The sequence below is a fragment of the Tenrec ecaudatus genome, chromosome 2 (assembly GCF_050624435.1).
Source record: "Tenrec ecaudatus isolate mTenEca1 chromosome 2, mTenEca1.hap1, whole genome shotgun sequence".
Classification (NCBI taxonomy): Eukaryota; Metazoa; Chordata; class Mammalia; order Afrosoricida; family Tenrecidae; genus Tenrec; species Tenrec ecaudatus.
In genome coordinates, this window is record NC_134531.1 from 150,594,034 (window position 1) to 150,604,453 (window position 10,420).

Here is a 10,420-nt window from a genome sequence, read left to right on the forward strand (position 1 = left end):
CTATTAAATGCTATTATTGTCTTTCTTTGAATCTTTCCTCCTCCCAGAATGTAAACCCCATAGGAGCCGGATGTTTTCGTTAACTATTGCATTCCCAGGAAAGTGTCTCATATGTTGTAGGAACTCAAAACAAACATTCATTAAAGTAATGAATTGATTAATGGGCATTATGCATCTCATTTTTTTCTATCACTAAAGATTAGGGGTTAAGTTAGATGCTCTCTAGAAAGTCCTTTACAGCTAAGACATTTTATAACTCTACTGTTTCACTCTACTGAGTGATTCAGTCAGTCAAGCATTCAGCTACTCGCTGAGAGTCTAGCAGTTCAAACCCAGGTTCCTTGGAGCACCTGCCTGGTGACCTGCTTCTGCAATATTACAGCTTTGAAAACACTATAGGCTCCGTTTGACTCCGTTGGCATGGGCTTGCTATGAGTTGCAATCAACTGGAAGGCAACTACCAACAATTTCCCAGACATTGGTTCTGTTCCTATCTCTTAGCAAGGCCAGATCACTCAGAAGACCAGAGCGACAAACCCATCACAATCAATTAAATCATTTACTGTGCACCTCCACCCAAAGCATAATTAATTGAAACAAATTGTCTATCAAAAGTAGAAACAACCCAAGTGTCCATCCGTAGATCAAGGGGTAAATGGAATGGGGCAAAAATACATATACGAATAAATGGACTACCAATACAATCTACAACATGGGTGAAACTTCGAAACGTTGTACTCCATGAAGTATGCTAATTCCCAATATTGTATGATATCACTTATCTAAAATAGGCAAAAATATAGAGGTCAAAGCTGAGTTTTCTTAATATTCTCCACTTGATCTCTAGGTTCTAATAACGATTGCAATGGCGACAAAGGACTCACTGACAAATTCATGATTAAAGGGCTTATTAAGGAATTTGGCAGGTTGTAATGCCAGTGAGAAATGCTCAGGGTAGCTGTTTATCAGGATATGTTACAAATTTCCTTCAAATTTTCTAGTAAATGCCCAAAGGGGCATACTGCTCTGTTGTAAGAAGCCTCAGCCCAGAGGCATTCAGCTTAAACTCTACTGGTCAGCAAACCCAGCTCCGTGAAATACACGCACAGAGGCATTGTACTCCAGGTAGCCTCAACCTGAAGCATCTCAGCTCCACTTCCATGCATCAACAAGCCCAGCGTCCCCAATTAAATGCTCAGAGGCACCCACTCCACAAGCCAGCTTTACTTGTTCATAAGAGCTGTACTTGCTCTATGGGCTGTTCCAACACTTTGTTCCATGTTCTGGCTCCAGATCCTCCTCCATCTTTGTCTTCTTCTTTGTCTTCTCCTTTGATGCTATTCCAGTCATCTGGATCCAAGAGGCTCCCTGCATAGTGTCCAGAGGCCATGCTCCACTCCTGGTTCTTCATGGTAATGAGATTCCCTTCTTCCCATCAGAGGGCCGGCCCATTTTATGTGCAGCAGGATGGCCTAGCAGAGAATCCTGCTTGATTCACAGGAGAATCCTCTCAGTATTTTCCTCCATTTTCTTACCAGACCCAGGTAGAAAAAGGTGGTTTGGTGGGAGTTAGAGACACTGCCTGGAAGAGTCACATTAAATCATTCTCTGCCCCTGTAGAAGTTTAATAGTTATTATCAGAGGAAAGGGGAGCCATTATTTAGGAAGCATTGAGCTTTGTTTATGGGAGTGGGAAATTTGGCAGAGGATATTGGTGATGGTTGCATAAGATAATTGATGTCATTGGTACACTGAATTGTACATATTAAAAACATTGCATTGGTAAATGTTTTGTTAAATGTTTTACAACAATAAAAATTAAATTGAACAAAGACAGTCTTGAGAAAATTTAAAACTTGTTCTCTTTTAAGAATTATTTTATTTTTATTGTTGAAAATATACAAAGAAAAACATACACCAAATCAACTGTGTCTCTAGATACATACTTCAACTTGGGAGATCATTCTCACTTTTTTTCCTGATTTATTTCTTCCCATAAACATAAGCACATTGCCCTCTAGTTTCTCATAAAATATTTTATTGTCAATTGATACCATTTTGATAAATCTTAGAAAAGCATAATGCTCATGTTTATTATTTAAGGTATTGTTTGGTTGATGATTACTTAAGGGGATATATTTTCTAACCATTTTATTGGTTGCTCATACAACTCTTATCACAATCCATACGTACATCCATTGTGTCAAGCACATTTGTACATATGCTGCCATCATCATTCTCAAAACATTTGCTTTCTGCTTGAGCCTTTGGTATCAGCTCCTCGTTTTTTCCCCCATCCTCTCTGCTCCCTCCTCCCTTATGAACCCTTGAGAATTTATAAATTATTATTATTGTGTCATGTCTTACACTGTCTGACATCTCCCTTCACCTACTTTTCTGCTGTCCACCCCCCAGGGAGAAGGTTATATGTAGATCTTTGTAATCAGTTCCCTTTCCACCCCAGCTGCCCTCTAACCTCCTGGTATTGCCACTCTCACCACTGGTCCTGAAATGATCATTGTCCTGAATTCCCTGTGTTTCAAGTTCCTATTTATACCAGTGTACATCCTCTGGTCTATCCAGATTTGTAAGATAGTATTGGGATCATGATAAGGGGTGGGGGTAGAGGAAACATTTAGGAACTAGAGGAAAGTTGCATGTTTTATCCTCTTTACATTGTACCCAGATTGACTTGTCTCCACCACATGACCCATCTGTAAGGCGATGTCTAGTTGCCTACAGATGGGCCTTCGGTCCCCAATCTGCACTCCCTCTCATTCATAATGATTTGATTTTTTGTTTTTTGATGCCCGATACCTGATCCCGTTGACACCTTGTGATCACACAGGCTGGAGTGCTTCCTCCATGTGGGCTTTGTTGATTCTCAGCTAGATGGCTGTTTGTTTATCTTCAAGCCTTTAAGACCCCAGACTCTATATCTTTTGATAGCCAGGCCCCATCAACTTTCTTTACCACATTTGCTTATGTACCCGCTTTGTCTTCAGCGATCGTGTCGGAAAGGTGAGGATCATGGTATGCCATTTTAATAGAACAAAGTATTCTTACGTTGAGGGAGTACTTGAGGGAAGCCCAATGTCCATCTACTACCTTAATACTAAATCTATAAATATATGCACATAGATTTACTTCCCCATCCTCCTATATAAATATATTTATATATATATAGGGCTCTATTTAGACTTCTATAAATGCCCTTTGCTTCCTAGTTCTTTCCTCTATTTCCCTTTTACTTTCCTCTTGTCTCACTATCATGCTCAGCCTTTATTTGGGTTTCAGTAATTCCTCTAAGTTACATTACCCTTGATCACACCCTACCAGGACTCCTACACCTTCCTCACCACCGATTTGGATCACTTGTTGTTCCCTTGTCCCTGGGTTTGTTAATCTGACTTCCTTTCCCCCAGCCTATCTTATTTAGACAGATCTGCAGAGATAATAACATGCACAAAAACAAGACAGAGCAAAACAAAGCAACAAAACAGAACAACAACAAAAAGCCAATGACAGAAAAAAAAAAAAGAAACAACCACAAAAAGAAGAGCCTGTAGTTAGTTCTAGGACTGTTTGTTGGCCTTTAGGAGTGTTTTCTGGTTGAGTCTGATAAGGTGCCAAGCCCTGGTCCCAAAGTTTATTTTTGGTCTTCCCTGGAGACTTAGTTGCTCAGGGAGATAGTTTCAGAAATTTACCCAGCTTCCATGGCGCTGGAAAATGTAGAGTATTTGAGAACCTTCAATTGTGTTCTTCATTTCCCCCACTTTGATCAGGCTGCTTCTAGAGATTCCTTGTTCAAAATGTTCGGGAATGGTACCTGGCTACAGCCCAATTCTTTGGGTCTCATGGCAAAGCAGCCAGTCGTTCATGGAGGAAGTAGCTGCACATCCCATTTACTGCTCCTGTTTTTGATTCTTCCCCTTCCTCTGTTGCTTCAGTCAATTAAAGACCAACTGTTGTGCCTTGGACATCCACTCTCAAACTTTTAAACCCATAGATACTATGTTATTGTAAATATATCTGTCAATCACACAACTTTTGCCAATTCAATAGTTTACAAGTGCATAACTTGTGGACATCAATTGCGTTGCTTGTGCATCTGTACTGTTAATAAATGCCACATCCAGTCACTCTTACCACCCAAGAGAGTTCTTTCCAATTTGCACACCACACCTTTCCTTCCTTCTTTAGTCCACTCCCACCCTTCTTTGAACCCCAGGAGCTGGTGCATAAGCTGCTTTACCTGGATTTCCTTGCCTGCCAGCTCCACTGGCTGAAGTTGGCTAACAGGGCAGGAGATAAGAGTCAGGAAAAGATGAGGGTTGGAATGTTTTTGTTCTGTTCCCTCTCTGTCTCCCTACTGCCAATTGTCTTAGTAGTCCATGACCTCATTCCTACCAGATGGCTTCCTCCCCACTCTAGATTTTACTGGGTTCCCACAATACCCTTTTCTCTCATTTCTCTTCAATCCTGGGAGTGGAAAAGTCTTCTTTCTGTTTCCAGCTGATGATACTTCCACATCCTTTGGTCACTCCCTTTGCCCTATAAATAATCCCTCGGTGAGTCTCTTTAAGTAAATCCTTTGTGTGGATTTCTGTCTCCTGCCTACCAGGACCTGGGCAGTAGTTATTTTAGTTTTTTATGCTTCTTTATTCTTCATATTTCAGAAGGCATAGAAACTGAAATAAAAATTTTGAGCAACCTCTTGAGACTTTATATGTCTTAGTCATGTTGTTTTGAGCTGGACCAGCAAGTTTTGAAAGGTCTTTCAGGGGAGAAACCAGTGAATTCTTTGTACTTGCTTTGATTCCCAGACTCATGAAACAAAGACTTCTTGGAGAAACACTCATGGATTGACACATTGTGGTCGTTCCACTGACACTAACTCTAGGGTGGGGGTAGACAATTCTGTCTGAGCAATACTTAATTTTAATATTATTAGCACCTGAGGGAAATTCTTCAGTCATCCTCTTTACTGTGCAGGTATGAGAAATCATTCTGTGTGACTTTCTTGGGAGAAGAGTTTAGAATTGCTTGCTTTTTCTTTATTCAAAGCAGTTTTGCAAATTCCTGAAGAAACAAGCCTTAGACCCAGAAATCTGGGTGGCAGAGCTATGGCAGAATGTCAGGAAACATATTATCATGTATGCTAACCCTGGGTTAGTTAACAGATAGTTTTCAACGTAAGCAGGTCACGCAAAAACCAAGTGAAGATTAGCTGAAAAGACCATAAATGATACTCCTAATATAAATCAAAGAAAAAGAGGAAAATATAACTATGAGGAGGAGCAAAAAAGAATGAAAGAAAAGCAAACTTAACACCAGGGTCTAATCTTTGATTCCTTCACTTCTGGATTTCCCTTAGGGGTAACAACCTCCCAGCAAATCCATGCTGTCCAGCCATCACCACAAAGAAGGGAGTAGCATCCTCCACCCATGAAAGGCGGTCATTTACAACCGTGGGACGGTGGCTATGGTAAGGTTTAATGATCTGGCCAATAACAGTGGTTTGTATATGTTCATTTCACTTCTGTAAACTGCAGAACACAGCCATCCTTCTGAACCTGGAGGACAGGAGCTCACTAAATAGGAAACTCCCGGTTTTTCTACTGAAGAGTTCGAGAGGAGGGGAGAGACTGGAAGCAAGGGAGACTGCCCCGAGAGGAGAGTTGCTCACTTAGCTAGCCGCTGCACCCTCACCAGACACCAGTCCACATTCACAGGGATCTGTGACTGGGGACAGGGCCAGAAAATGCACACTCTCTTGTTTCAGTACAGCCCTGAAGGAATCCTGAGTTTTGAGATGAACTGCTCTCTCTGTCTCCTAGCTCTGCAACTGAGGTCAAGAAAATCTTCATGAAGATCCTATAATGATACTGCCCACGGTGTCCCTCAGTAACCTTCACATGAAAGTCCTACTGAGTCCAGGCCTTAGCGCCAAGTTAATGCAGGTCACCATGCTTCTCTTTGTCTAGTTGGCAAATATATCAGAGCAAATACAATAGCATTACTGAAGAGCCCTGGTGGCACAGTAGTTTTACGTTGGGCTGCTAACCACAGGGTCGGCAGTTTGAAACTCTCAGCCACTTTTCTGAAGGAGAAAGATGGGGCTTTCTCCTCCCATGAAGAGTTATCATCCCAGGGACACGGGAACAACAAGTGATCCAAAATCAGTGGCAAGGAGGGTGAAGTGGCAGGGCTGGATCAAGGGCAATGTAACCGAAAGGAATCCCTAAAACCCAAATGAAGGCTGAACGTGATAATGGGACAAGAGGAAAGTACAAAGAAATACAGGAAAGAACTAGGAGGCAAAGGGTAGTTATGGAGATCTAAATACAGGCATATATAGCTATAAATATATTTATATACAATGAGGGGCAAATAGATCTATATATGTATATTTATAGATTTAGTATTAAGGAAACAGATGGACATAGTCCCCTGCTCAAGGACTCCCTCAAAACAAGAACACTTTGTTCTAACAATTCGGCAGTCTGAGATACTAACCTTCCTGGCACTATCGCTGAAGACAATGGGTTCACTAGCAAATATGGTGAGGAAAGCTGATGGTGCCCGGCTACCAAAATATATAGTATCTGAAGTATTAAAGGCCTGAAGATAAATAAGTGGCCATCGAGCTGAGAAATAACAAAGCCCACATGGAAGAAGCACACCAGCCTGTCCAGACTCAATCGATGAGGACAAACCGGGTACATAAGCAAATGTGGTGAAGAAAGGTGATGGTGCCTGGCTGTCAAAAGATAGAGAATCTGGGGTCCTATAGGCTGGAAGATAAACAAGAGGCCATCTAACTGAGAAACAACGAAGCCCACATGGAAGAAGCATACCAGCCTGTGAGATCACAAGGCATTGAAGGGATCAGATATCAGGTATCAAAGACCCCCCCCAAAAAAATAATAATAAATCAGAGCATTGTGAATGAGGGGGGACCCATGGCCCATCTGTGGGAAATTGGACATTCCCTTGCAGAAGGGCTGCAGGGAGGATATGATCCAGGCAGGGTGCAGTGTAGCAATGATGAAACATACACTTTTCCTCTAGTTCTTGAATGCTTCCTCCGCCCACCCCCACCCCCACTATCATGATCTCAGTTCTACCTTACATATCCGGCTAGACTGGAGGATGTACACTGGTACACATAGGAAATGGAAACACAGGGAATCCAGGACATATGAACCCCTCAGGACCAGTGGTGAGAGTGGCGATATCAGGAGAGTGAAGGGAAGGTGAGGGAGAAAGGGGGAACAGATTACAAGGACCTACATATAACCTCCTCCCTGGGGGATGGTCAGCGAAGTTGGTGAAGGGAGACGTCAGATGATGTAAGATATGACAAAATGACAATAATTTATAAATTACTATAGGTTCATGGGAGAGTGGGGAGCAGGAAGGGAGGGAAAAAGTGAGGCACTGATGCCAAGGGCTCAAGTAGAAAGCAGATGTTTTGAGAATGATGATGGCAACATGTGTACAAATGTGCTTGACACAATGGATGGATGTGTGGATTGTGGTAAGAGTTGTATGAGCCCCCAATAAAATGATTTTAAAAAGTTATAGTATTAGAAAAAAGTCAGGTCTACCCTATTTTATAGTCACTAAACATGAGTTTTGGTTTCTATCTTCCTATGAGTCAGACTCCACGTGAGAGTAGTGAGTTTAGTTTTGTTTTGCAAAAATTTTATTTTTAAATAGCAAGGCTTTTAATGTAAGAAGTTCGGTGTATATAGTAACATTAAAACAACAAGAAAACCTCAAACTGCCATCTAGGTGATTCTGACTCATGGAGATTCTATAGGTCAGGGCAGAGCTTTCCCTGGGGTTTCTGAGATGTAACTCTGTGTAGGAGCAGAAAATCAAGTCTTTCTCCCAAACAGATGGAAGAAGTTTTGTTCTGAGTGAAGCAGACGTGGGAAAGCCACATATCTGTCTCTTTCTCATTTCCCTCTGCCTTTAGTAGTCATCGCTCAGAATTGTCTCAGGATAAGGAAGATTTCCCAATAAGACCCCACAAAGCAACAGGGCATAAAGGAAACGCAACACACATTTCCTTTTTGTCCAACAGTTTCTCTACTTCGAGTAAAAGGTGCCCCATGTGACATTGGTTGCATGAGAAGTCGAGCCTAATTCTTCAAAACCAGCAAGGGACGTGTTTCCCGTTCACATCACGAATGCCTGTAAATGAGCCAGAAAGAGAGTATTTTCAAAAAGGAAGAAAAGATAGGACTAAGCAATTTCCAGAAAGTGGAAACTGACCAATTAAGAGCCAGCAACGCTGTCAATCTTTCTATTACTAGAGAATTGTAATTGAAAGAACGATCTTGCACATATCAGATGGGCAAGCACCTCAGAAGTCTGATGATTACTATCGCAGGGGAGGGTGGGGCACTGGGCTACGATGCAGTGGAAGTGTGAATGGGCACAGACACTTCACAGAACCAGTTTGGGACTGTGGAGAAGATGGAGCCATGCAGATACATGCACGCAGTATGGGTGGCAGTGGTTTTCTCCTAGCTGTGGGTAATGTAATCCTGCTGTTGAGTCAATTTTTAGCTCCTGGTGATCCCATGTGACATTGGAGAGCTGCCTTAGAGTGTGCAGTAGGCTGAATCCTCGCAGCCGATTGCCAGGTCTTCTGGGGAACTGATGATGTGTTCCAGCGGTCAATATTTTGGGTAGCAATTTGTGATAAACTGTTTCACCACCAGCATGCCTATCAAATCCCAGAAGTCCTAAATAAAAAAGTTCATTATAGCAATTTTTGGTAATAGCATATGTTTGGAAATATGCTCATGATTATTACTACATAAAGGGGTAAATAAACATTTTTTATTCAATAGTGCTCTATTGAGTAGCTAAACAAGTGACTTAGATCCACATGCATCAACAGTTACATACTTAAAATACAATGTGGAATGAATAAAATGTCACATCATAAAAGATGCAGTATGTTACCATTTGTGTAAGATTGAAACATTTGCAATAAATAATGTTGTGTTTGCATGTTGCCAGGTCAGTTCTGACTCATAATGACCTGCGTGACAGAGCAGAACAGCCTCACAGGATATTCTTGACTAATCTTTATGAAAGCAAATCTGGTTTTTCACCTGTGGAGCTGCTGGCTGGGTGGATTTGAACCACCAAAATTTTGGTTAGCATCTGAGTGTTTAACTGTTAAGTCAACTGGGTACATACCTATGTAACCAAAAAATGTAGAAACCTGGACAGAGACAACGTCCGTTCAGGTAGGAGTAGTACCTACAGTCCCTGAGTGGTGGGATTGGTTAATGTGCTCGGCTGCTAACCAAACGACTGGAAGAAAGGTGTCTCCCTTTCCCAGATTGGTCGTTGAGAAACCCTGTAGAGCACGGTTCAGTCGGACACATACGGGGCCGCTGGGTTGGACCAGCCTTGATGGCGGCTACAGTGGCTCCCTGTACGAAGGGGATGAACGTAGGAAGGCACAAAGGGTGTTGTGGGACAGCTGGGGCACTTCTTTGGTTGTTATTTAAAAATAAAGGATGGGGGAGAATCACATATATGGAGACTTTAACAGGATATTGTTGCGGATTTCACTTCTTAAAATGGCCTGTACACACACACACACACACACACACACACACACACACACACACACACTATATAATGTTTTTGAAAAACAAAGAAGGGGTGGTGGAGAGTCTGAATGGAATAAGACAAATTGCTTACAGTTGTTAAGTCTTAAAGGTGGGTAAATGTGCATCTAGCATTCTGTGTTATATTTCTTCCAACTGTTTTATAATTTAAAAATACTTTAATGAGAATTACTCTGATAATGAAACCATGCAACCTCAACCATGATTTCTGGTATGGTTTTCTTTTCCTTTCATGGTTCCACTCTTCAGTTTAAAGACTTTGCTATGTACAATCTGTGCTCCCCCTCTTTGTTTAACTGGTGTTTTATTGGTTGTTTTGAGGATCAGTAAAGAGGAATTATAACAATTTTTACAAAATTCTTTTTTTATTGTTCAGGGTCACACTGGCTACATTTTTGATGCGCGGAGATTGAAGGGAATGTGAGGGCAAACTGTTTGTCCTCTCTGCTGCCATTGGCTGAGAATGTCCTCAGACACTGACTTAGCTCTCATTCCACAGCCAAGGAAGACAAGAACTCTGCTTCTGGTCGCCAACCTGCTCAGTATCTCTGACCTGCTCATGAATCTCTGGCCTGCTCTGGCTCTCCAGCCAACAGTTACAGTTGTTTCGGGTTGTCCAGGTAATGGGATTGTGGGGGAACAGCACAGCTGCAGCTAGCAATCCAAGGTTTTCTAGGAGTGTGCATGTTTTGCTAACTGGGCTGGTAGAGTATGAAGACATATTGGAAGAGTCAGGGTCTTGCTTGGAGAGTTGG